The following is a 24,616-nucleotide window of genomic DNA, read 5'->3' as shown; positions in this document are numbered from 1 at the left end:
TTCAAAATGAGTGGAAAAAGATTACTCCGATGAGGATTGAAATTGTTGAACTAAATTCCATAAAAAAAGGCAGACCCCCATGTTTTAAGTGTTTTTGCAGTGGGGTAAGGCCCCCTGCACCCCTCACACCCCTTGCCTAATACTAGTTCATCCTTTTTGGTATCCTGCTTTTAATTAGGTTAGAAGGAAGAGCTTCAGGGAGGTGTTGTTAAGGTTTAACATCCTATGATGCAATACAATTCGTAAAAAATTCTGATATTGCTTCTGCCTTTGGTGTCTGGGCCATGCTTTGGCAGTCACAGAATTCTGGTTTGGCTGTATTTTTTCCTGCGTTAAAACATGACTTTGGTCAAATCACATTTGCCATAGTTCCCAGGCACTTTTTCGCATTAAAAGCAAAGCTCATACTTGTGTAGTTTAACACACAGTTTCTTACAAGGTGGTCCTTCTGACAGGCACCAGTAGGGATATTCGGCATTCATATTGGGGCGCCTTGGATTCAACATGCCTTTGTTGAAGCAAAGAAGGCAGATGCTCCCATTGCTGTTACTTAATCAATGTAGCCTATTACAAAATATAACTCTACCCGCATGTCCAGGAGGTCATAGAACGTGGTGATTTTGCAGAGTCCAATTAATCTACCAGACCCATGTTATTGGGACATAAGGGTTATAGTGATACCAAGGGGCTGGCTGTAAGATTTTTGGATTATCCTTAAGTCCAACAGCTGCTCCATCTCATCGTGATGATAATTTTAATTAGTACCGTTGTGCACTTTACAGTAAAAGTTGTCTGTCACTGTCTCTGTATTACGAGTTGCTAAAGGAGAATAATATACACCTGACACTGAATGGTGGGGTGACACACCTGACACTGAATGGTGGGGTAATACTTACACCTGACACTGAACAGTGGGGTAACACACCTGACACTGAACGGTGGGGTAATACTTACACCTGACACTGAATAGTGGGGTAACACACCTGACACTGAACGGTGGGGTAATACGTACACCTGACATTGAATGGTGGGGTAATACTTACACCTGACACTGAACGGTGGGGTAACACACCTGACACTGAATGGTCGGGTAATACTTACACCTGACACTGAACAGTGGGGTAACACACCTGACACTGAACGGTGGGGTAATATTTACACCTGACACTGAACAATGGGGTAACACACCTGACACTGAACGGTGGGGTAATACGTACACCTGACATTGAACGGTGGGGTAATACTTACACCTGACATTGAATGGTGGGGTAATACTTACACCTGACACTGAATGGTGGGGTAACACACCTGACACTGAACGGTGGGGTAGTACTTACACCTGACACTGAACGGTGGGGTAACACACCTGACACTGAACAGTGGGGTAATACTTACACCTGACACTGAATGGTGGGGTAACACACCTGACACTGAACATTGGGGTAACACTTACACCTTACACTGAATGGTGGGGTAATACTTACACCTGACACTGGATGGTGGGGTAACACACCTGACACTGAACAGTGAGGTAACACTTACACCTGACACTGAATGGTGGGGTAACACACCTGACACTGAATGGTAGGGTAATACTTACACCTGACACTGAACATTGGGGTAACACTTACACCTGACACTGAATGGTGGGGTAATACTTACACCTGACACTGAATGGTGGGGTAACACACCTGACACTGAATGGTGGGGTAACACTTACACCTGACACTGAACGGTGGGGTAACACACCTGACACTGAACGGTGGGGTAATACTTACACCTGACACTGAATGGTGGGGTAACACACCTGACACTGAACATTGGGGTAACACTTACACCTGACACTGAATGGTGGGGTAATACTTACACCTGACACTGAATGGTGGGGTAACACACCTGACACCGAATGGTGGGGTAACACTTACACCTGACACTGAATGGTGGGGTAATACTTACACCTGACATTGAATGGTGGGGTAATACTTACACCTGCCACTGAATGGTGGGATAATACTTACACCTGACACTGAATGGTGGGGTAACACACCTGACACTGAATGGTGGGGTAACACTTACACCTGACACTGAACAGTGGGGTAACACTTGCACCTGACACTGAATGGTGGGGTAACACTTACACTTGACACTAAACGGTGGGGTAACACTTACACCTGACATTGAATGTGGGGGTAATACTTACACCTGACACTGAACAGTGGGGTAACACTTACACCTGACACTGAATGGTGGGGTAACACTTACACCTGACACTGAATGGTGGGGTAATACTTACACCTGACACTGAATGGTGGGGAAATACTTACATCTGACAATGAATGGTGGGGTAACACTTACATCTGACACTGAACGGTGGGGTAACTCTTACACCTGACACTGAATGGTGGGGTAACACTAACACCTGACACTGAATGGTGGGGTAATACTTACACCTGACACTGAACGGTAGGGTAACACTTACACCTGACACTGAATGGTGGGGCAATACTTACACCTGACACTGAATGGTGGGGTAACACTTTCACCTGACACTGAACAGTGGGGTAACACTTGTGCCTGACACTGAATGGTGGGGTAACACTTGCACTTGACACTGAACGGTGGGGTAACACTTACACCTGACATTGAATGGTGGGGTAATACTTACACCTGACACTGAATGGTGGGGTAACACTTACACCTGACACTGAACAGTGGCGTAACACTTACACTTGACACTGAATGGTGGGGTAACACTTACACCTGACACTGAATGGTGGTTTAACAGTGACACTGAATGGTGGGGTAACAATTACACCTGACACTGAACAGTGGGGTAACACTTGCACCTGACACTGAATGGTGGGGTAACACATACACCTGACATTGAATGGTGGGGTAATACTTACACCTGACACTGAATGGTGGGGTAACACTTACACCTGACACTGAATGGTGGGGTAACACTAACACCTGACACTGAATGGTGGGGTAATACTTACACCTGACACTGAACGGTAGGGTAACACTTACACCTGATACTGAATGGTGGGGTAACACTTACATCTGACACTGAATGGTGGGGTAACACTTACACCTGACACTGAATGGTGGGGTAACACTAACACCTGACACTGAATGGTGGGGTAATACTTACACCTGTCACTGAACAGTGGGGTAACACACCTGACACTGAACGGTGGGGTAATACGTACACCTGACATTGAACGGTGGGGTAATACTTACACCTGACATTGAATGGTGGGGTAATACTTACACCTGACACTGAATGGTGGGGTAACACACCTGACACTGAACGGTGGGGTAATACTTACACCTGACACTGAACGGTGGGGTAACACACCTGACACTGAACAGTGGGGTAATACTTACACCTGACACTGAATGGTGGGGTAACACACCTGACACTGAACATTGGGGTAACACTTACACCTTACACTGAATGGTGGGGTAATACTTACACCTGACACTGAATGGTGGGGTAATACACCTGACACTGAACAGTGAGGTAACACTTACACCTGACACTGAATGGTGGGGTAACACACCTGACACTGAATGGTGGGGTAACACACCTGACACTGAACATTGGGGTAGCACTTACACCTGACACTGAATGGTGGGGTAATACTTACACCTGACACTGAATGGTGGGGTAACACACCTGACACTGAATGGTGGGGTAACACTTACACCTGACACTGAATGGTGGGGTAACACACCTGACACTGAACGGTGGGGTAATACTTACACCTGACACTGAATGGTGGGGTAACATACCTGACACTGAACATTGGGGTAACACTTACACCTGACACTGAATGGTGGGGTAATACTTACACCTGACACTGAATGGCGGGGTAACACACCTGACACTGAATGGTGGGGTAATACTTACACCTGACATTGAATGGTGGGGTAATACTTACACCTGCCACTGAACAGTGGGGTAATACTTACACCTGACACTGAATGGTGGGGTAATACTTATACCTGACACTGAATGGTGGGGTAACACACCTGACACTGAATGGTGGGGTAACACTTATACCTGACACTGAACAGTGGGGTAACACTTGCACCTGACACTGAATGGTGGGGTAACACTTACACTTGACACTGAATGGTGGGGTAACACTTACATCTGACACTGAACGGTGGGGTAACACTTACACCTGACACTGAATGGTGGGGTAACACTAACACCTGACACTGAATGGTGGGGTAATACTTACACCTGACACTGAACGGTAGGGTAACACTTACACCTGACACTGAACCGTGGGGTAACACTTGCACCTGACACTGAATGGTGGGGTAACACTTACACCTGACACTGAATGGTGGTTTAACAGTGACACTGAATGGTGGGGTAACAATTACACCTGACACTGAACAGTGGGGTAACACTTGCACCTGACACTGAATGGTGGGGTAACACTTACACTTGACACTGAATGGTGGGGTAACACGTACACCTGACATTGAATGGTGGGGTAATACTTACACCTGACACTGAACTGTGGGGTAACACTAACACCTGACACTGAATGGTGGGGTAATACTTACACCTGACACTGAACGGTGGGGTAACACTTACACCTGATACTGAATGGTGGGGTAACACTTACACCTAACACTGAACTGTGGGGTAATACACCTGACACTGAACAGTGGGGTGACACTTACACCTGACACTGAACGGTGGGGTAACACTTACACCTGACACTGAATGGTGGGGTAATACTTACACCTGACACTGAATGGTGGGGTAGCACTTACACCTGACACTGAACGGTGGGGTAGCACTTACACCTGACACTGAATGGTGGGGTAATACTTACACCTGACACTGAATGGTGGGGTAACACTTACACCTGACACTGAATGGTGGGATAACAGTTACACCTGACACTGAACAGTGGGGTAATACTTATACCTGACACTGAACAGTGGGGTAATACTTACACCTGACTCTGAACAGTGAGATAGTACTTGTATGAATCTCCTCACATTTCATGGACCTGAGGGTCATTTGGAGTGACAGCTTGACTGCCTTCACAACAAATTCCTGTTTTTATGTTTATAGCAATTCCAGAAGTGAGGAAAGACATTTTTACTGCTGTCTCTTCCAAAAGATTACATGCTGCTTATGGCATGTTTACCCCTATGTTATAAGTTTCTTCATGTTGTTATGGTACAGTGCTACCATTTCAGGCTGTAGTTTATTATTTATAATATTAAGTCTGAATCCTTATTGTTTAGGTCACATGGCAAAGGCCTGGATAAGGACAAGGAGCTTCTTGTCTGACGTAGGAATGACTTCTGACTTTGTGATCATGCAACAGTTTCTGCTTTTGACAGTCAGCTGTCACGTTGCTCTAGACTGACTGGTGGTCTCAAATTCAAATAACTGCAGTGGTCACATGAAGACTAGTACTCTCATTTGAGGGCCACATGTAAACTAATGGTCTTAGCTGAGGGCCACACATAGACTACTACTTTCACCTTAGGTCCACAAGACGATTAGTAGCCTCTGCTGATGGCTACACGAAGACTAGTACTCTCAGCTGAGGGACACATGAAGACTAGTACTCTCAGCTGAGGGACACATGAAGACTAGTACTCTCAGTGGAGGGTTACATCATACAACAAGATGATTTTTATAATTCTGCATTATAGATTGTAAGAAACTATATTTAGATGTCTGCCTCTGATTTTATTCTCATCATATTGGCCACTTATCATCGGTATTAGGGCTGATAGTTTTAGTCAAATACACTCTCAGTGTTGCTTACAAATGTTCTTCCCAGAGCTATGGCCCTAACAATAATTTAACTTTAAAAATTATAAAAAAAATCTTCATAGGCAAGAATTGTTCACACATATAGTTACTTCTGAATGTTGTCATTACCTTAAGAAAACATAATCTAAACTATCCTTCTTGAAGAGGAACCTTATAAATTTATTTGACTCCAACATCCATGTACCAAGGTGTCACACTGAAACTCTGATAACTTCATTTGCACATCCCCTGCAACACTTTCAGTGTTCACAGTAAACAGTGCGAAAAATTACTTACAAAGCTTGCAGTCAGCTGCTGGGATCACATGACATCATAATACACGTGCCTAAGCCTTAGAAGTTGAATATTCATTTGTTTTTTGCTTTTCTTTGACATGCAAATGAAAATGATGCTATTGATGATGCTATTGTCCATATGTGTGTGCTTAGTAGGCAGTCCAGCACTGAAGGTAGGTCACTTGGCAGTACTGGGCAATCCAACAATCAGAACTCCTCTCCACATCCTTCCAGAGATGAGTACCAAAAAGAAAGTCCTGATATGTTTCTACATTATAGTTATTTCACTATGTGAAGCACCTTTAACAAACTATAGCAGTGAACTGTGGATACACACATAGGTTCATAGGTTCATAGGCTGGTACTAGGCTATCGGCCCAAGGGCCTATACAAGCCTAGCCATAACAATTCCCTGGATATTTCTTCCCACAATATTTACTTCCCTGGACCCTTGTCTAGCAGGGCAACTGACATGATCCCTGGGGTGAATTTCCTATCTCCCATCCAGTTGTCAAGGTTTCTTTTGAAGAGGGCCAAGGAGTCGCTCTGCTTGACATGTATTGGGCAGTCTATTCCAGAGTCTGGGGAGTCTCTGGGTCAGGAACCTATCCCTCCAGCATGTTTTGTTTATTGTGATGACAAGGTTTAGATCCCTGGAACGTGGGTCTCTGAGGGATTGTGATTTCTTTAAGTGTAGCATGTCCAACAGCTCAGGGTTTGACATGGCCTTGTATGTTAAGCAGAGATCGCCTCTGAGTAGACGATATACCACAGAGTGTAGCTGGAGTTTTTTTAGACGGTCAGCATAGGGCATCTGCTTTAGGCCTGTGATTTGTTTAGTGAGGTATTTCTGCAGCCTTTCCAGCTGTTGCAGATGTCTTGTGAGATACATACCAAACAGGGCATTGTACACTATAATGGGTCTAATGAGGGATGAGTACAGTGGGACAATGACTTCCATTTTTCTGGTGAAAAGCCCTTAGTGATGAGGTGTGCCACATAGAAGGATTTCCTGACTGTTGTGGTGATGTGGTTATCGAAAGTGAGACCACTGTCCACCTGTGTCCCTAAGTCTCTCATCACACTTTCGGTGTTTAGTGTCCTGCCATCTATGTGGTAATTCATGGGTACATGTTTTTTCCAAAGGGGATAACTATACATTTCTTGGCATTAAGCTTGAGCCCATGGCTCTGGCACCAAGCATCTGTTTCTGTAAGGCCCTTTTGTAGAATATCCACATCATTTGGGGATTCAATAATGGCTCCCAGTTTGCAGTCATCTGTAAGCTTTGTTAGCCAGAGTCCCTTAGTGTTGCCCTGTACTTCAGAGAAGTAGATGCCAAACAAGAGCGGTCCTAGGACTGAACCCTGAGGTACACTACTTGTCAATTGTCTGGAGATGAATTTGGAGTCAGCTACTTTTACAGTCTGGGTTCTGTCAGTAAGCCATTTGGTAACCCATTGAGTGATATAGGGATTTATGCCCAACTTAGTAAGTTTATCTATGATTCCAGAGTGGGGCATGGTGTTGAAGGCCTTGGCGAGGTCCAGGTAGGCTGTGTGGACCGCCTTATCCTCATCTACAGCTCTGGAGACTGATTCAAAAAAGTCAATCAGGTTCAGGAGACAAGATCGGCCCTTCATGAATCCAAACTGGTTTGAGTCCAGTGTTTGAAGGTTGCCAATGTATTTGTTTATAAGTTCCATGATAATGCGTTCCACGGTCTTGCAGATCAGGCTCATCAGACTGATGGGACGGTAGTTCCTGGGATCCAAGATGGATCCCTCCCTTGTGGAGTGGGATAACTGTATCTGTGTGCCACTCAGTGAGCACGAAGCCTGAGGTGAGGCTATGATTAAACATGACACTTAGGTGAGGTGCCAGTTCATTTTGTAGTTCATGTATTATACAGCCTGGGATATAATCTGGTCCCATGGATGCTGTATTCTTAGCTTTGGAGAGTGTGGTTTCTACCTGTGTGGCCATGATTACTGGAATTTGGCAATCTTTTGGTATTGAGATGGGCCCTTTAGGGGGTGAGAGGGGGGTGAAGTTGGCACTAAATCGATCTGCCTGGACGTTGGCAATATCCTTGGGATCAGTATATTTAATGCCATTTTTTTGTAGCTCAGAGCAGATCTGAGGATTGCCATTTAGGTTCTTGACATAACTATAGAATGCCTTGTGGTTGTCTTTGGAATCTTTGGCAATTTTATTTTTGTAACTAGCTTTGGAGGATGTTATGAGGGATCTCATCTTCTTACCGAGGCTGGTGAGGGAGTTTTTTGCATCCTGTGATTTTCCTCTTCTGCAACAGTTTCTTCCTTCTGTTGTATAGTTTGTTTATGGCAGGGGACTACCAGACTGGCTTCCTTTTTTTGGAGGAGAGCATCTTGATTCTCTTTGGGATGGCACTATTCATGCACAAGTGGATGTGCTCGTACAGTGCCTTAGTGTAAGATTCTGCAGTCGAACTTTCAGCTCCCAAGTGTGTGCTCATGTGCATGCATACACACACACACACACACACACACACACACACACACACACACACACACACACACACACACACACGCACACACACACACACACACACACACACACACACACACACACACACACACACACACACTGGAAGCAAATAATTTCAGCAGCTACAACTGCAGTCATAGCTGCAAAATGACTAGTGATACCACATACTCATGTCCAGGTGTCCAACACAGTTGGTTACACTGCTGCTTTGTAGGGGCCAGTTGGCACCTGCTCTACAGTGTCAGTCATACTTCCTAACAGCTGTCATCCAAGGCAGCCAGCCCTTTGTCTCACTCCACTTATGGCTTTTTTCCAGTCTCTAAAACTCCCAGATAAAAAGTGAGGCAGCCTTCACACTACTTGTCGGTGATCACACTTTCTTCAAAGGGCAGCAATAATAACACAAGGGATGTTCTGGCAAAGCTGGCCAACATTGGGGGGTGCAGGAGGCTTGGTTCCTACAAAAATGCCTTTACCACTCTTGAATGTGCTTGCATTATTTAAAGTTTAGGTACCACTAATATAAGTTTGCATGTACTTGGGCTTGTTTAAAACAATCTATTTTTCCTGAGCTTTTGTAATATGACTTTTGGTGCTTCTAGGAGGTATAGGGAAGCCCAAAAACACAGTAGAATCTGTGGGTCAGGTGCCATAAAATCTTGCATACTTGTATCAAACTGTTTATACAATGTCTGAATGTATATCAGCATTTGCTTTCAAAGACAAGGGGTCATTTATGTAGGATTCTATAAATGGAAAATGTATCAAACTTCTGCATTCAGATGTTTACCCCTCAAACTTATGTTGTGTTATGCCTTACTATCATACATCTGTTATCACCTCTTTTGAACCCTGAAGTTTTACCAGCTTAGTGAATTTAGGTGATCAGTAACATTTGTAATAAAAACAAGGCTTCATATAAAATTATAATTTGCAAGCTGAAGAATCTCGTTTTTCTTTTTTTTGAGAAATGTCATCCTCTTCTCGGTGAAAAAAAAGCTTAAGAACATTTTTACAATAAAGCCATCAAACTTCACCGTACTATAGATGATCATTATATTTGCTGTCCAGACTTAGAAATATTGAACTAACTATGCTTTAAGTCTCGTGTATGATTTACACTTAGCCATTTTAACAGCTACATCTATAAGTCGTTTTGTTTGTAGACTTTTGTTGCACAAAGATTCCTGGTGCAAAATGCAGTGTGTACTGGTTAAGCTTCCCTGTATATTGAGAATTTTTAGTTTTGTTTTCAGTAATTCCACTACTCCAATGTTTTCAGAGCACAGATATGGAGCTGTATAATTAGCCAGAGAGACAAGTTTGTACCTTGGCATTTTTGCCTTTTCCTTGCGCTCTTTCAGTCCTTGAAATAGATTGCATCCTGTTAGGGTGCCTTTCACTGTGGTATCAAGTTTTACAATTATTCAGTTACGTTTAGTGTGCAGTCCGTTCTGCTGAACACTGCACATTGTAGGATACTGGCTGCATTTCTACTCATCAAAGCACAAGTAAATATACTTCAGTCTTCTCTTAATCAGTTGCTTCTGCATGCTGTCTGCGATTTCAGTGATCTTGAAGACAACTGTATTGGCAGACAAACTTACTTACCCATCAAAAAAAAATCATTCTTAACGGGACATAAATTTCATTTGCCTTTGCAAGACATTCTTTTTCAAGAAGTCCTTCTGTAAATGGTTTTGGTAGCAATCATTTCACTTATTAATAAACTATTTTACTAAATCCTCTGTGGACGTATTAATGTTGTATTAAAACATCCACAGCTTTTCGGGTGTTGCTTTAATTTGCAGAACTCATTCTTTCATTTTTTCTGCATGTTATATCATATTTTGTGTGGTGCAGAGTGTAAACAAATACTGTACTCTTTTGGTGTTGCTTTGGGATTGATGACAAAATACTGAATTTTTAATCTCACTTCCGTGAAACAATATAAATTCTCCCAATTCTCATTAAACACGATTTTATTTCTGTAGGCTTTTTTGGACTTTTTCATAATTAACAGATAATATTCAGTAACCTGCTTCCTTTCATGCGGCTAACATAAAGAAAAAAAGGACAGGCAGAGTACCTCCCATCTGAGCAGGCAACCTCCTTATCTGAACAGCAATACACTCTTATTTTCTTTTGATTAAGTTAAATATTAAAGATAAATATTAATATTTCTAGCTTCCGTCTGGCAGTTTAAAGCCTTGGAATGGTTATGATCTGCTAATGAGGTTTAACTACACAATGTTCCTGACTCACCTGTTGTTCGAATCTTAGTGCATTTATTGTACAAAGGTAAGTGCTTACTTTGCAGACTTGTCTATGTAGCTCAGAATGTTTTATCACAATTATGAAAAACAGTATTCTACCTGCATAGTCCTTTTGGTGACAACCCCACTCTGAATACCATGCTCTACCAGTCAGCTAATAAGTTCTACTGCAGTCAGAACTGTGATTGTCTAACTTGTTGCACTATTATAATTGCTTTTGGGGCAAGAAGGTACAATATAGGCAAGTTTCCTTACCACGTTTTTTTCTTCTAGGCAACACTACAAGTGCTGTGACAGTGGTGTGTAAGAATGTGCAGGTGTTGTGTATAGGACTAAGAAATTGTGAGTGAATGTGTTACATAAAACACGTGAGGTGTATTTTATTAATGAATTTGTAGATGTGTTTGAAGTGAGTGTATATGCCTATATACATAAATGTGCAATGCATGAACAAGTGTTAAGTGTGTAGTTTTCATGAACAAGGGAATAAATGCAAGTCTGACAGTGTCAGCATAAATGTCTGCTTGTACATGCAGCTGCTGTGAGTGTGAATTTTATTTTTTATGAATGGGTGTATGTCTGTATGAGTACATAAATGAATGTGAGCTATGTGAGGTGTATATTTTTTAGAGATATTTATTCACATTTAACACATTGATACAACATATTAACATTCAAAACAAGAACAATCACACCAAAATACACAAAAATAAAACTATTTCCAAGTGTCTACAACAAAACAATTAAGCCTTATGATTCAAATATAGAGCTAAAAGTATGTGAATTATTATAACTATTGTAAAATTTGTAAAATCAATATTTTTCTAACAATTCATTAAATTTTAACCAATTATTATATTTAGAGGTAACCTTGCTTGTTCTAATCTTAATAGTGATCAATTCATTCTGACCTACAGTGTTTCCAGTATTTATCAAATCCATAAACAAGGAGTAATTTCATGGTTACAGTTTTTTTGTGATAACTTCTTTACTAATGGCTAAATGATTCCAGAGAAGAGGATGTTGTATTCTGGGGAGCACTTCCAGGAACTGGAGTGTTAAACAAGCAATGTTTTAGTTAAACTAAAATTATATGTCCATAGATCTTGCTAAACGCCATTAATCTTTTTCAAAATGGTTGTAAAATATCACAGTCAAAAACTGTGTGTTGCCAATCAGCTTTTAGCACAAGTGTATACATTTCTGAGTGTGTGTGTGTGTGTGTGGGGGGAGGGGGCACAAGACAAATTAGTCTTCTTAAATTAAGTGACTATTTCTTGAATACTAACTAAGGGTTTTCCACACAGATGAAAGCACATCTACGCATGTGTTTGTCCGAACATGCTGTTAGTGTTATGAATCATAAGGATTCATAGGGTTCTAACATGCAAAATGATGAGCTGAACTTTATACAGATAAGGAAATTGGTTTCACCAAGATTTTCAGCTTGAACTTTCGTATTTGGTGATGCATCCTTATAGCATCAGCGACAGGCATTTCACATTCCAAACATCAGCGGGGCCTCTCATTTCATGAGAAGAGGATGGCAGTATCTAAGTCGGTGGTAGGTTTGTCTGAATCAATGAGGTCAGGAGTACTATCCAGGACCATGAAAGGGCTTCCTAGTCTGAAGTTGGTGTGTGTCCTATCACTACAACCATTTATGTTGGCAGTGGTAATAGTAATGGACATCCAGCTAGCTTTGGAAAAGGAAGTGTGTCTATGCTTTCCAGGAGATAGTGTTCATCCTAGTAGGTACTAGGCACTTCCCCCTCCTTTCTGCCTCATTTTTCTCGGTTCTCATTGGTTTCTGCAGTAACCCAACCCTTGTGTCCTCCCTCAAGCTCAGCAGGTGCATTCTAAAGGCCTGTGAGCGAAGCACACGGTCCTGGAATGTTGAGCGCAGTTGGAGAGAGAAAAACGAGAGTTGATTGGCCACCTGTGGGATGGTGAGTTGTTAAAGATTGGCTTTTGAGGTGTGGGACCAGAGAGCAATGGGAACTGCAGATGAATGCTGCTTTTGCCACTAATGTATCTGTTAAATGCCTCTTACTAACGATTGTCTTCAGTTGTCTTTATTTTCATAAGTATTAAGTGTTGCAGATGTTTCCTCAATTTCTGTATTATCACTAGTACTTTTTCTTATCGTAAAAGAAGCATTGTAATTATTGTTACTTATAATGTATTAAAAATAACTGATTAGTGTGAATATTTTCAAACTAACCTTGAAATTAAGACTTCTTTTCTAGATAAATCAGGCTTCATCTTTGATATTGGAGTTAATGCACGGAAATCTGTGCCTCTTTTAACTCATTAATTATAAAACATCATACAAATAAAATGTTCTCCTTATAGCCAATAGCAACATAATAATGTATTCAAAATGGTAATGTTTAAAAGTATAAAATAATAAAAAACAAACAAAAAAACTTACAAATATAAATGTTTACAAACTGCTAGAAACTGGTGTGCTTTAAAGTAGTACTTATTGTAGGTGTCCAAACATCTCTGCTTCCATGTCTTTCAAATTTTTTCTTCGTGTGGATTCTGATATGTAAGGCTTGTCTGCAGTGCCACTATCTATCTAAGACATTGAAAGATTTTCCAATATCTACATGAGCTACATTATGCAGGTTTGCAAGCTACAAACATTCTATGAGTTTGAAATGCCCTTCTCTAGCTTATTTCCTATGATTTTCTATAGTTTTTCCATAACATCTAGGGTTGTTCTTCATGCTATGCAGTTCCCCAGCCTCCCTGGATAAAATGTAAAGAGCTTTACATTGCATATCCCCAAGATTTTAAACATGGAGAACCTGTGGACTGACATGGTATGTAGACAGAAAATGGCGAAAGCATTTCCCATTGTTCCTCGCAGGAAAGCATTTCCCATTGTTCCTCACATGCTGTTCAACAGAAGTTTGAATCATGATTGCACAAGTCCTACTGAATAGCTCTACAAGCTTATTGCTCTGTAATTGTGATATTATTATGGGTTTCTGCATCACCTATGCATTTCCTGCAAACAATTCTGTCCACCATGAATGAATAGCCTTGGTCAATGATAACTTCTCATAAGCTGCTACCTCACTGAAGGTGTCAAAGTGGAATACCGGGAAGTACTTCTGGCTTTTATCTCCAATGTCCAGAGTTGAATCCTAACCTCCAGTGTGGAGTCTGCGTGTTCTGCCTGCGTCTACTTGGGTTTCCTCAAGGTGTTACAGTTTCCTACCACCCCTCAAAGACACATTGATCAGTTGTTCTAAAATATCCTTAGGTTTCTGTTGTGCAGCTTTTCTCCTTGAGCTCTTGCATTAAATGCAGGTTTAGTTCACCAGGACCAAACTACAAAAAGCTGTAATAAGCTTAGAAAAGTTATCATTATTTTCAGAAAGGAAATACAGGAAAAGTGCAAGTAGTTCTGCTGAAGCTGCATTGAATTAAGATGTGCAAGCAATTCTTCAAAATATAAAAGTAGAAGAAGTGTCATTGTACTTGTGTTTGGAATAAATTTCTGTTGTTCAAATAAATGCATGAAATTTAGCACATGCTAGTTTGAGAATATGTTGTAGTTTGAAAATTAAACCATCTTTTACTCTTGACTGTGCATGCCTCAGTGGTATCGAAAGCCTAATACTCCTTGGGAGATGTTGCATGTTGTTATAAGGTGATGCCATATTTGGACAGTATTTTGCTGGGACCCCCCCCCCCATTCCCAGAAGTGCAAAATAGAGAAAAAGAAACAACTTCTACAATTCAGACTAAAACCACAGAAACTCCTGTGTGGGAACCATATAAAATGAGAGAGGTGGAAAGAGAGAGACAGAGAGAGAATGAGAGAGATTGCTAATTCAAATCAGTTAGTGCTTTGACTGTTAGAAAGTCTATTTCTGCACTCACCTACAGTGGGATACACAAGGAGAGAGAATTATTGTATGCAAGGACTATGCAGATTCTCTTTTGATTGTGAAATATAGAGACAGTCAGGGCATAAAATATATTCATTTAAAAGTAGTTATGTCTAACTTAGCTGACAAATAATGTTTATTGCATGTAATCTGTTTGCATATTTACTTTTCAGGTGTAATGCTTTATTTTATTTCATGCAAATATTATTATTATTATTATTATTATTAAATTTAAATGCTTGTGGTTGGGGATTTATTTATTAGCTATAGGGTATGCATGTTGCATAAAGGTACTACTAGCTGTGGGAATCGATGCTTTATAGTATTACTGCTTAAACTATTGCTACCATTCAAATATTCAAAGACTGGCTTATTTTACACTTAAACAGTAATTTTAGTTCTTGAGTTGCCAAAGTAATTTGCCTTGTGACATTATACCGTACATAGATGTATAGGGTATTAGTATTGGAAAAGTATAATTTATTTCCCTAAAAAATATTGTGTGTGTGTGTATGTGTGTTTGTGTGTGTGTGTGTGTGTGTGTGTGTGTGTGTGTGTGTGTGTGTGTGTGTGTGTGTGTGTGTGTGTGTGTGTGTGTGTGTATTTATGCGGAAAATAAATTTTGCTAAGTTTCAATTACTGTTGATAATACTGCAGTGGTAGGTACTGAATTTAGTCTATGATGAATGAAATCCTGGAGAACCCAGGATTTAACTCAGAGCAGGTGTTGACTATTACCCAAGACAGCACTGGGTAGTTACCTTATGCTCCTAAAGCAAGTCACTCCACACATATTATATAACTAGTAATGATATATATTGGGAGGACATACCCTGCATAATATATATTTTGTGTCAGCAGTGTGGAGTTAAAATTTATATTATCACATATTTTTTTTGGTATGCTGCGGTGGTGTAGTGGTAGTATTGTTGCCTCATAGCAAGAGGTTCTCCCGTCCGATTCTCGGCTGGAGTGTGGGGAGTGCCTTCTGTGTGGAGTCTGCATGTCCTCCCCACGGTTGGGTGGCGTTTGAAAGACATGCGTAAATGGGCGTGCCTTCGTTGAAGGTTATAAGTGACTCCTTTCAGTGAAGGCTTGATGGGCAACACTTGGTGTGTATTTACAATTACCTATCAATTCATCCAGGATAAAATTAAAATGAGTCTAGAAGCTACTTTGCATTACATCTAAAGGAAGTCTATTTCATAAAACAGGGTTTCTGTTCGACATATATGTGTATATATATATATATATATATATATATATATATACCACCAGTAGGCCTTATTTGTGTTTTGGTGGAAGGCAGGATCTCTTCACTTGATCTTAGCCAAAAGGCTGAGAAGCGATAAGACAGAATTTCTTGAGTAGGTACTGAGGGCATTATTAGTTTGGCAGATGTGCAGGAGGCCACATAGGACTGGATTCTTCAAGACTCTGTAGGCTAGACAGAGATCACCTCTCAAGAGTCTGGAGGAAACAGAAAAGAGAGAGAAAGAGCACTTTAAGGTGGTCTGTGTAGCTCAGGGAAGACATGTCCTTAACTAACTTAGGTAAGAAATCCCTTAACCTCTCAGGGTGAGTCATATGCTTAGATAGGTACATACCAAAGGGGCCATTATACTCTATTATGGATCCAATGAGGGAGGCGTAGGGGGTGATAAATTTCTTATATCTGGAAGAAATATCCATAACAACCATGGATACATGGTAATCAAAGGATAGTTCATTGTCAATGAAAGTATCCAGGTCCCGCATGACTTATTTTTCAAAGGGGTGTCACCTATGATGTAGATGCATGGGTACCCAGTTTGTCAAAAGACACAGTGCTGCATTTCTTGGCATTTAGTTTTAAGCCATGGTCCCAGCAGCATTTATTGATACATGTTAGTCTTTCCTGAAGAACTTTGGAAGTCAAATGGAGAGTTAGTAACTGCTTCAAGTTTGCAGTCATCTGCAAACTTGGGGAGCCTCAGGTGCAAGATGCCAACCTTGACACCAGTGAAATAAATCCCAAAGAAAATCAGTCCTAGGACTGATTCCTGGATGACAACACTGATAACTACTCTTTTTGAAGAGAATGTGCCTCCCACACCAATAGACTGGGTTCTGTTAGTTAACCAGTTTGCTGTGCAATGGGTACATTTAGTTTGATTAGCTTGTCAGTAATGCAGAAGTGTTGGATGGTATCAAAGACATTGGCCAGGTCCAAGTAGGCAGTGTAAACTGATTTGCCCAAGTTTAATGCATCAGTGACATGTTCAAAGATGCATACCCTGTTTAGCATTGGAGATTTCACAGATGAAATTAGAAAGAGTTTCCATTCAGCAGATTTCATTAGGTGCACACATGGTAGCACAGAGTTTTCAATTCAGTAAGTGCCGTGTAGAGGCGCACACTACTGTGCAAACAAGGTAAACACCATGGCATGCTAATTACAGCATAAGCAGCTGAATTGCATGCTAATCAACCAATCAAACATGCTGCAGCTATTCATCCAGCTATAAAGCAACAGTGTAGACTCAGTGCTGGATTTCCCCTGCAGATTTCAAAACCTATTGGAATACAGCCACAGGAAGGAGTCTAAACGGAAGGAATGTTAGGGGTTGCTGCTACTTTAATTCATTTGTATGTGCGACAGGCTGAAGTCTGTGCTGCTGCTTCTGCCAATACACCACAGCCAATAAGGAGAAGAGTTTCAGGCCCTGTTTAACTTTTCACAACCTACAAGATGTGGAAATTGTAGAGTACTACAGGGTGGATAGGGGCACACTACAGGAACTCTGCAACCTCTGTCTTCCTCACCTCAGAGCCAGGGACAGCTGAGGGGAACCCATCCCAGTGGAGACAAAGGTTTGTGTAGCACTTAGAATCTTAGCTACATTTACCTTTCTGAGACCAACAGGGGACATGATGGGGTGTCACAGGCGTCAGCATCCTGGATCCTCCATCACTTCCTGAATGCTATGCTCCAACATGCCATTGACAAGCATCTGTTTTCCCGGTACATCTGAGGAGAGGGCTAGAAATATGCAGGAATTCTACCATGTAACATACTACCCTGAAGTACTAGGTGTCATAGATTGCACACATATAGAAATTAAAGCACCACCCAGGGAACAGGGTAGACTCTACAATAAACAGAAAGAACTACCACTGTATTAACTGCCAAGTCATGTATAATGCCAAAGGAATCATCTTGAATGTGTGTGTTGGCAACCCTGGCAGTTGCCATGACTCACATATCTGGCACATCTCCCAACTGTATCAGATGTTTGTTAAGAGGGATATCCCACAGGGTAATTTATTGGGGGTTGTAAGTTATGCACTGGAACCATGGCTGATGACATCCATTAGAAATGAGAAAAAATTAAGCCAGCAAGACATGACCCAGTAAAAAGACTGAAATTTAATTAATAAATCAAAAGGACAGCAGAAGAATTGCACAGACCGGTTTCAGCTGGTGTCACATACACAGCCTTCATCAGTGTAACACAAGCAAAATCAAAGCTGTCATATAAATACACTCCACACAGTTGTGATTGGTCAGTCCTAAAATTTGTCATTCAATCCTGGTGGGAAAAGACCACCTAGTTTGATAATCCACTTTTTTTCTTTAGAATTTAGCAAAGAATGCCAACCAGTTTTGTTAGATTTTTTGCCACGAATAATATCAATCACAGTAAAAAGAAAATTAGCAGATGGATGTGTAAGTTGATGTTTATATAATGCATTATTTAGTCTGCCTTTTTTAATGTTACTAGTGTGCTCAGAGATTCTAAGCCTGAGTGGCCTAGAAGTTTGGCCTATGTAGAAAGCCCCACATGTACATGTTGCTAAATAAATTAGCCAATCAGAACTACAATTAGCAAAAAACTGTATGTCATATACAATAGGGGAATTCCTGCTTGTGAATTCCTTCGTTTTGGATATTTTGGGGCAATTGATACAGTGTCCACAGGGATAACATCCTACAGGAATGGTACCAGTAATGGTAGTCTGTATAGGTTCTAAACCTCCAATGTCATGTGAATGTTTATAATGATTAAAGGTACTACCTAAATTTCTGCCTTTCTTAAAGGAGAACAAACATTTGGGGGGAACAATTGAAGATAAATCATTATCGTATAATAGAAGATTCCAGTGTCTATGAAGACTCTGGATCAAAACATCAGAATTTCTTCCATAAGTGGTAGTAAATCTGATGGGATGAACAGTTGAAACAGTATCAGATTTGTAAGTGAGTAAATCATCCCTCTTCATATGTCCAACTTTGTGTATTGCATCAAAAACATGACCCATCTTATATCCCCTGGTCCTGAAGCGGCTAGTCAGATCATTACTTTGTTCATGGTAGGATGTTTCATCAGAGCAAATTCGTTTCAGTCTGATAAACTGAGATTTTGGAATGTTTTTAGATATGTGTGTAGGATGAAAGCTGGAAGCATGTAAAATGGTGTTATATTCCGGGTGTTTCCTGTATACTTTTGTACCTAAGGTGTCATCAGGTAATCTGTTGATCAAGACATCAAGAAAAGTGATGTTGTCGTGATCATAGTGTAGAGTAAACTCAATACCCCATTGATTGTTGTTGAGATATGCCAGGAAATCATACAACTCATCTAGTTCACCCCTCCATACTGCCCAGCAATTGTCAAGGTATCTTCTCCAAATATTAAGATGTTCTAAGTAAATATTATGTTCGGAGTTATAAATCAGATCTTTCTCCACATAAGCCATAAAAAGGTCCGCATAAATAGGCGCAAAAGATGAGCCCATGGCGGTACCCTTAGTTTGCCAATAGCAGACATCTTGATAGAAGAAAACATTATTATTCAAAACATATGATGCCATATCCAAAAGAAATTCATTAAATTCACATGAGTATAATCCAGAAACATCCAACCAATAGGATAGAGCTTCTACTGTGTGGAGTGTATTTATATGACAGCTTTGATTTTGCTTGTGTTACACTGATGAAGGCTGTGTATGTGACACCAGCCGAAACCGGTCTGTGCAATTCTTTTGCTGTCCTTTTGATTTATTAATTAAATTTCAGTCTTTTTACTGGGTCATGTCTTGCTGGCTTAATTTTTTCTGATTTGGCTTTCCCTGAGCCGTGCAGTTGCTTCCGGGCAAACTTTCTCTGGTACATCCATTAGAAATGCACACACATCCACTGAAGAATACCATAATGAGGCACACACTCAAACCAGAAATATCATAGAGCATGTGTTTGGGCTGCTGAAGTCACAGTGATGGTGGCTAGATACATCTGGGGGAGCCCTGCAGTACAATCCATGGACATGTACTGAAATATTCACAGTATTTGCCATGCTACAACATCATTCTCAGATCAGCAGAATCAACAAGGTAAAGGAGCAGACATCTCACCACCAATGACAAGGTCACCACAGCCACAGGCTGATGAGGAGTCGGGGGAACCACCAGCTGCTGTAGGTGTAGGCAGACAAAGCCGTGCTCAATATGCCCTCACATTGGCTAAGAGACAATGCGTAGCATACTCACTCAACACCTAGTGGCTTAAAACCTTCCTCCTCCTACACACATACATATAATAGTATTCATGCCAGGCAACTCTCACAACCTTTACCTACTCATGAATTGTCTGTGTACTGCCTGCATCAGACAGAGTCAGCTCTGAGCTAAAACTGCTGCAACTGCTGCATTTACAGGGTAAGTCTTGAACCTGGAGTGTATTGTGTAATAATATGAATGAGTAGCATATCCTTGCATGTTCTTACTTGGTAGTGTAAGCAAGTAAAAGGTGGTATATTTGTACAGAAATTACCTTAATGTGACAGCAGAGACATATTTGACTTATACGTGCAGGCTGGGTGCAAAAAAGGACAGTAACAATAGCAACATGGGAACTGTGGAAAGATATAGCCAGGGAATTTTTATGTCTAGGCTTGTATAGGCCCTAGGGCCGATAGCCTAGTACCAACCTATGAACCTATGAACCCATGAACCTATGAACATATCCTTGTTTGTGCCATAACAGAAATACAGCTTTGCTCCCCCATCCCCCAAAAAAACAGGCAAATGACACATTTGGCTACCAAAGCATCTATGAAACGCTAAAAGTGCTATCAAATGACCTGTCCCTGAAATATGCCTACAGATTTAATATATAATATTTCACATGAAGGTATTGCCAATCATGTGTACCTGTGAAATGTCCTGACAAACTTACCCATGCCATCAGTACATGTCTAACTAATGCATACAGATAAAAGTATAAAGAAATTTGCTAATCAAAATATATATAAAAAACTATTAAACAGATTATTCATAATTACACGTTAGCATAGCATATGCAGTATGTAGCTGACAAAATGCAGGCATACCTTCTAAAAAGAGGTTGGGAGGATGGCCTAATGGTTAAGGTGTTTGCCTTACAAACACAAGGTGCAGGGTTTGCGTCTCACAAGGGATAATTGGCTAGGCTTAAAATGGCTCACAAGGGCAGTTAGCTTAGTACTAATCTATGAACCTATAAAAATCAGTAATCCTCTGTGCAGATATATCCCAAAGTTATAGCCTGTCTTCTGTGTTTACCATATAAACAAGTCTGCTTATGTTCAGTTTTCAGTTTTTCTAGCTGCATGGTTGTCTTTTTCTGGTGTAAATTCAGGGCTGTCAGCACAGTGAAGATGCAAATGATGCGTGAACTCATTAGAATTGCTGAATCCCAAATCCTTGGCTCCATGTATCAGATGTAAACATATTGTAAGCACTCCCTCAGTGTTTATGTTTAATGAATTGCAACTGTGAATGATTACTGGTTGGAAGAAGGTAAACACAACAGCAATGCAGACTGCCCTACAGCCAATGGGTGTGTCAGGTTGGACTTACAAAGTGTTAGATGTACTTTTGCCAAGGTTGGAAATGTAAGTAAGCAGCACACAACTCACAGGTTCTGTTCATTAACATCCAACCTCCCCTTAATTTGCTGGCAACTGAATATGATATTTTTACCATTTAATATCCTCACACATTTTAAGGCCAGTGATATAGAATGGCTTACAGACTGCAAATCTCAGATTACTTGTCAGATACTAGAAGAATGACCAATAAACACAGAGAAGTAACACAGAGCTGTATCTTTGCAAGCAATAATCATAACTGGAGGTGTGATCACTCAGTGCCCTACATCCAAAAAATAACAAATTGTATAAATAACAGTTGTATGATGTCATATTACTGTAGATAATGTTGCAATTGGTTGTATACAGAATGATTCTAGTTCCTTGCTGGAAAGCTGTTTGTGTGACAAAGAGGGATAAGGCACCCTTACTGTGTTCTGAAGTTTCAGTGGAGTGAGAGATCAAATCCAGACCTCTGTAGAAATACCTCATGTGTACTAACATATTGCAGTATGTATGTCATACATTGATTTCCCTCATGTCAGCTACGTTTCCCTTGTTTTTTTATTTTTTGTCTTTAATTAATTATTTTTTGGGGCCAGTGTTTGCACAATGTGGTGCTTAGAACAATCAGAGGAACAGAGGAAATGTGTGGCGGGTTTGACTGCGCTTATCTCATTTGTGCAAAGTGTGGCAGTGCACAAACTGGAACACTGGATCATGCAGGAAGCAGACAGGACCTAGACAGTCAAAAATAGAAACCGGATACATTCAATTAATTCTGTTGGGTACTGTTCAAACCCACTAAATGGAATTGCATGGCAGATAACAGAGAGACCTTAAGAATGATTATTAAATTGTGAAATGTCATGCAACTAGTCATGTGACAGCAGGTGTAAGTGTAGGGCTGGAATACAGCTGATTTTCAGTTCTACTACAGGGAGTGCAACCATTTTTTTACTGTTTTGACACTGCAGAGGATAGCAATGAACTTAAACATGAACAGGTGTTATTTCACCTTCCTTTTGGCAACAGGTGTAAATGTAGAACAGTCATACACATGGTCCTCGGTTCTAATACAGGATATTCCATACACTTTTACTGCTGTTCCACTTCCCATTATATTCACTCTCACTTATAACACTTTAGATAGTGGAGCCAATATTAATTATATGTATTAGGGATGAAACACTGTTATTGTGGTATCAGATTAACCTTCCAATTGCACTTATTTCATTTCTCACTGCTTGACATTGCTGCTCTCTGCTTACCATCACGCAAACCCATTGTTTGGATGTGCACACTCCAGCAAATGCAATAAGTGGAATTGGTGGGAAAGCATCAGTCTATTTTGCTCTAAATCTTCTGGTAGACATGGCTGGCATTAGTGGGGAAGGTTTAAGGCACATTGGTGGGCTGTCCAGGAGTTCAGGATATTTATTGGACTCCTAATAAAGCACCACAGCCACAGGCTTCTGCAGGGCAACTATTATAGCTCCCAGTACAAGTATGAAGCTTGGAATAGTTTAGCCTAGGCTGTATCCAGTGCCAATACTATCCTGCACACTGGAAACCAATGCAGGCATCATTTCCATGACCTACAGAGGAGGAGGAAGAGGGATACTCTCAACCATTGGTTGGAGGAATTTAGGACTATGGACATTCCACAGCTGCGTAAATATCAAATAAAGAGAGTACTTGTAAGACTTAGAAAGCTTAATATAGGCAAACAGGTATGCATACTGCTGTTCTGTTATTTGCCAGATATCAGGAGTTCAATGTCTGGGCCTATGAAACTCGATTGGTGAGATTGTGTGAAACAAGTGGTATGTATGCAGCAGAGGAGAAGTGTTATTGTAGCATTAAAAGTTAAAGATAACTCTTTGGTATTTAATAGAGTTGTATCAATGGCATGCATATCCCAACTGTAAAAGCAAATAAGCGTGCATTAGTCTGTAGCACAAACCAGTTGTAAGAGTCCAATATTTGACTTTAGTCAGAGGTTGTGGGTTCAAATACCACAATTCACAACTATACAATACTGTTATTTGTTCAATAGTATTTACATTAAATTAAAATCTCTAAACCAGTGGCACAAGTGCTCTGCTATAAACTGTAATTTGTATAATTGGAACAAGCATATGTGCAACATATGCACAGTTCAAGGATTACGTGCCACAATTTCTAGTATAGTGCGTATCTGGAAGTATACTTAAATGTAAAACTTATGATAATAGAGTTGCATAATTGTATTAATGAATTGTATGTCACATATGATGGTACTAATTTTATGTCTTTTTTCCTGTTACTACAACCGTTATCTCTCTTTTTTATTTTCTTTATTTTTATTTTATTTTTTTAAATATATTTTTATTTTATTTTTATTTTATATTTAATTTTTTTTATTTTTATTTTTAAAAATAATGTATTTTATTTTTATTATATTTTATTTTATTTTTTTTAATTTTTATTATGTGTTGTCAAAATGTGTCCATGTCATTCATGTGTACCGCATCACTAAATGTTCCACAGCACAGCGAGGTAGGCCAGCCCCATTGGATCCACATGACATCACTCCACTGGCTCCAGCACTGATGCCCAGCATGTCTGGGAACCAACCTGGCAGCAGTGCCTCTCCTGCCCCTGCATCCTCAGGTAGTCCTGCCCAGGAGGCTGGTCCAGTGGTACCCTCTGGGAGCAGTGGTGGAGGTGGTGATAGTGTGTAGTGTGGTGCACCACACCATTGGTGCATGCCTACACAGGCTGGAGAGGCTGCTCTCCCTCATGTTGCATGCTAGGAGGAGGAGGCATCAAGCATTCCAGTCACCTGCAGAGTAAGGTGACAATGATGACAGTTCAGTGGGTGAGGACTTGATTCTCATTGTCTCCAAGCTTGACAGCCATGGGTCTA

At 40.6% G+C, this 24,616-nt stretch overlaps 1 protein-coding gene and 1 pseudogene across 1 annotated transcript in view; one reads left to right on the top strand and one right to left on the bottom strand.

Moving 5' to 3' along the window:
- Nucleotides 1–24,616, top strand: part of NRN1L (neuritin 1 like) — a 760,092-nt gene that overhangs the window by 368,037 nt on the left and 367,439 nt on the right. The window lies entirely within an intron of this gene.
- On the bottom strand, nt 16,007–16,165 carry LOC122810461 (annotated as a pseudogene).

This window comes from Protopterus annectens, chromosome 8.part1, assembly GCF_019279795.1.
Source record: "Protopterus annectens isolate FY-2018-M chromosome 8.part1, PAN1.0, whole genome shotgun sequence".
Lineage (NCBI taxonomy): Eukaryota > Metazoa > Chordata > Ceratodontiformes > Protopteridae > Protopterus > Protopterus annectens.
The sequence above is the reverse complement of the archived record's forward strand: the minus strand, read 5'-3'. Positions and strand labels throughout refer to the sequence as shown.